This window comes from Lissotriton helveticus, chromosome 3_1 (assembly GCF_964261635.1).
Source record: "Lissotriton helveticus chromosome 3_1, aLisHel1.1, whole genome shotgun sequence".
Classification (NCBI taxonomy): Eukaryota; Metazoa; Chordata; class Amphibia; order Caudata; family Salamandridae; genus Lissotriton; species Lissotriton helveticus.
This window is the reverse complement of record NC_136061.1, coordinates 881,769,637-881,774,590: the sequence shown is the minus strand read 5'-3', so window position 1 is coordinate 881,774,590 and position 4,954 is coordinate 881,769,637. Positions and strand designations below refer to the sequence as shown.

Below are 4,954 nucleotides of genomic sequence, written 5' to 3'. Positions count from 1 at the left end.
ATTTCTTCAGGCTCTATTATGCAGCTGTAGTGCAGAATATGTACTGGCCATTTACACAAGGGGGCAGCACTTAGTAAATAACCAGAGGAAATTACTCCACTTGGGTAGATATTTTGTACAGAAATGTGGACTTTTTCTGGATAAAGGGGCATGTGCGGTTGTGTTGTGGCCCAGTCACTGACATAGCTGCTGACACACCCTCAGAGATACTTAGATACCCACTCACATACTTAGGCACTCTTCTACCCATTGACAGACCCCCTCAGATGCTGATACACCCACTCACAGACCGACTCAGACACTCTCACATGCACTCATAGACCCACTCAGACACCCACTCACAGATGCACTCAGGCACTCACAGACCCATTCTGACACTTGTGTACCCACTCACAGACACACTCAAGTATGTACACCCATTCACAGACCCACTCAGACACTCATGCACCCACTTACAGACCCACCCATATTCTCTCACGCCCACTCATAGACTCACTCAGAGATTCACCCACCCACTCAGAGACCCAATCATGCACTCACTCACAGACTGAATTACACACACATATGGACACACTTGCAAACCCACTCAGACACTTTCACATTCTCTCAAAGACCCAGTCAGACACTCAGGCACCCATTCAGACACTCAATCAGTTGCTTAAGCAGCCACTTAGAGACAATCACTCACCGACTCACACACTCAGTGATACACTTAACCAGCCAATCTCAGGCCCAGTAAAACACTGACTCACCCACTTCTATACTCATTCAGATACTTACACGCTCACACAACCACTGAGACACTCATGCACTCACTCAAACACCCGTTCACAAACTAATACAGCCACTGACATAGCCACTCATATACTCATGCAGTCACTCACACCCTGAGTCAGTCACCCATAGAGCTACTCACAAACCTACTCACTCACCCATACAGTAACGCACAGCCACTTGCTCACCCATACACTTACACACATACCCACTTACTTATTCATACAGATACTAACACATACTCACTTACCTATTCAGTCACTAACGCAAACACATTCACCCATACAGCCACTCTCTCATTCATTCAGTCACCAATACAGCCACTCATATACCCCATCAGTCACCTATACTGCCTTTCACATACCCAGTTACTCACACATATATCACCGACACATCCACCTACTCACCCACACAGCCATTCACACACTCACTCACCCATTAAGTCCCTCACAGGGTCACTCACTAGCCCATACAGCATGTGTGAGGTGTTGTATGGGTGAATTCGTGTTTTGTAGACCTGTGTGGGTGAGTAAGTGGATGTGTCATTGGTATACGGGTGAGTAACTGGGTATAATATAACATGCATATTTGTAAAGTGCACGTTCACCCAAGGGTATCTTAGCACTGAATAACAGATGGGTATTGTTACCCAACTCAATAGTACTCATTTTATAGATCTCAGAAGGATGAAAGACTAAGTGGACCTGTGAGGATTTGAACCTGTGACCATGAGGTTGAACACAAGTCCCTATGTGGACAAAACGTTTTTGGGGTATAAGCGCAAACTACTCCAAATAGCCCAAAAGGGCTTGGCACCTGGCAGGGAGAAGGCCTGGCAGCAAAGATGTCAAGTATTGTTTTACTTGTATGGTGTTTGTTCTCACAGTGAGGTATATTACATGCAAATTGATACGGGATAGGTGGGTAGCACGCAAGATCCAATGGGCCTGCTTGCCCATTTCATGTCAGGGAGTCCCAAAAAGGGTGGGATTTACTAACTAAATGGCAAGTCGCAAAACACATCAACACACACTGGTAGTGCATTGAAGTCATAGACTTGGAATGTTAATAGCATAGGCCACAAAATTAAGCGGACCCTGGTCCTGTAGTATCTGCAGAGGCTGGACCCAGATTTGGTTCTTATTCAGAAGACACACTTGAGGGGCACTCAATACAGATTTGCGTGCACCATAGTGGCACACTCAGGCTTTACCTCTGACTCAAGGGGAGTAGGTATACTACTCAAAAAATCCATCCTACTCACAATTCACCGAACATGGAATGACCCGCAGGCTAGATATGTATCACTCACTGGCACTTGGGAGGAAGGGACAGGTAACCGCTGTTCTCTATATGTTCTGCTGCATCTCCAAGCGGCGACTCTTCCGAATGTGGGAGCTCTCCTTCTTTTCCTGCCAGCCCAGACTTTGATATTGAGAAGAGATGTTAATGATGTTATCGATCATGCCCTAGATAGGACTGGGGGCACAAAAGGGAGCAGAGGCAAGGGTCAGTTGCCCTCCTTCATAGATGCATTGGGACTTGTAGATCTGTGGAGACAACACAACCCCCATCACTCCAATATACAAATTTCTCTTCCTCACATATTTGCTTCTCTTGCCTAGACTACCTCTTTACCCATTGTGGGAATGCTTGGTCATTTCGAAGTCCTACTATTTAGGCATGAGGTATATCTAACCACTCTCCCATTGAGGTGCGCCTGCCCAGCCCCACGGGGAATCCTCCGTTGTTCCCTAGGATTGACACCTGGTACCGCCAGGATAAGAAACTGAAGACTAAAATTAGACAAAAGACAGCTCTCTACTTACAGGAGAATCAGGGCTTGGAGGCTTCCGCTTGTACCCTTTAGGAAACCTTCAGAACCATACATTGGGGGAAAAAGAAGGGACAAAAACATGAGTGTGATTCTTTAGAAAGACACATCCTAGCACTTGAAGAAAAAGTGGTGATGGATGGCTCAGAGGAGACACATTATCAGCTCAGGCTAAAGCAGGATGCCCTCGTGCCACAGATGAAAACAGGGCCCAAAGCCATGCCCTGGCATCACAGAGATGACCGGCAAGCTATTGGCCTGTCTAGACCCGAGAGATGGAAACCGGAACTGGGTGATTGAGGTGCTGTATTTTGCAGGGGTGGCTCGGAGAATGAACACAGGTATAGCAGAGACATTTGTCACCTATTACGAATCTCTATCCTCCCCCATGATGTGTGGGGCTGGCCTGAACCATGCAGCCTTCCTGCAAACCATTGATACTCAGGTACTGCCACAAGAGGACAGAAACAAACTGTAGGATGACAACAGAGGAGGAGGTAGCGGGCACTTTTGGGGGACTGCAGTCAGGAAAGGCTGAGGTCCAACAGTATCCCAGTGGAATTGTACAATACTTGCACAGTTTGAGTTCCAAGCCGCTATTAGAGATGTTTCAATCAGCTAGAGATGCGGTTCAGCTACGAAAACCAATGAGCCGCCACAATAGTTATCATCTATAAAACAGGCAAGCCACCGTCAAGATGTAGCTCCTACGAGGGGCAATAACTTCCCTAATACACTCTGACCATTTGGCCTTTACGCTACATCGCAGCACCCGCCTCAACATCCGCCACTTTTTGGGTTTCTGAGTCAAACCAAGCTGCCATACTCAGAAAGGGCAGTAGTGTTGGCCCTGGACATCAAAATGGCCTTCAACAGCATCTCCTGGCATCATATCTTTGCGGTCCTGTCCAGAATGCCCTTCAGACCCAAATTTTGCAGATGGGGGATTTTTGTTCTTGATTAATGAAAACATTCTTGGCAAATGCTTTCACCGTGGTTCATCTTGCGCCGGTCCAGGAATTTCGCCTGTAGCGGCACTATGCAAATGCTCCTGGCCATCCCTCTTAATCATGGCCCCAGTTCCGAAACCCAGCAAAATAGAAGTCCCATTCCATTATTCCTATCTGAAGTAGTAAGACGACCGGCCTGCTTTCAACACTCTAAATTTTTCAAAGTAAACACTTTTGACCCCTGGGACACTCAGTCGAGCATCAAAGGGGCGCCGAGTGGCAGGGGCTGGGACAGGCGGTCTCTCGCCTCACGGCAGACAGCAAGCTTGATCCCAAAATCCAACTACGAGCATTTTAACTGAAGCAACTTTAATATACGCTATTGGAGGTGGAATTACTGTGGATGCTGGCACCAGACTTGCCCTCCAATGATCCTCGCTAAAGCATTCAAAGTGTACTCATTCCAATTACAGGACCTCGAAAGAGGCCTGAATTCTTATTTTTCATTGCTACCTCCCCGAGACGGGAGTGGGTAATTTGTGCACATGCTGCCTTCCTTAGATGTGATAGCCGTTTCTCGGCTCCCTATCTGGAATCGAACACTGATTAAGTTTGTGGCCAGGCCGCTCAACTATTGAATTATGGCTGGGCCCTGGGGGATGGGGTCCCCCAGGGCCCGGCCATTATAAAACGCCCGGCCATAATAAAACACATTTTGTTACATGCCCTGCATCGCAAAATGCAATACAGCGCGCTACGAAATTTGTTTTATTAATTAAATGGTTTACTTAGCTCCAATTATCCATATTCCGGTTTTTTGCACCCCCCTCCCGGCCCCTCCCCGCCCCACCTCTCTGCCCCACTGCAACTCCCTCCGCGGGCCACGGCTGCAGGACGGGGTGGGTTGGGAGCCACGTGCCCATCCCCTGACCCACCTTTGCACCCCTTCTGGGGAGCCTGCTGGGAAAGAGTCTGTACGCATTGGCGGGCGGGCTCGCAGTGGATGGACAGGTGCGGTCGTAAAGGCACCGGCTGGTCGGCCGTCTCTGCGGGAAGGGAGAGGCAGGCTGAGGCACAGCCTGAGCCAGATGCAGGGGTGCTGGCACAGACTGCTGCGGCACCCCACAGAATGGATGTTCCAGGTTGCTGCGGAAATGCGCTGGGTGGAGCTGGTGAACGGTGCGGCGCACCGGACTATAGACCTGCTAGGTAGCAGTGTATGGGACCTGGAGCTAACTGACCCCTTCCTCTTGAATAGGACCACTGGGGGGGCGCAAACTGCTAAGGCCACTCAGCCTTCACTCTACTGGGTAGGGAAAGGGCATTTGCTAGGCCCTCGAATCAGACGGTCCATGCGGGGTGGAAGCTCTTTACTTGAAACAACAGCCAAGCCGAG

At 49.0% G+C, this 4,954-nt stretch overlaps 1 pseudogene; it reads right to left on the bottom strand.

Moving 5' to 3' along the window:
* Positions 1–3,935: 3,935 nt before the first annotated feature.
* LOC144825493 (18S ribosomal RNA) lies at positions 3,936–4,312 on the bottom strand (annotated as a pseudogene).
* Positions 4,313–4,954: the final 642 nt, after the last annotated feature.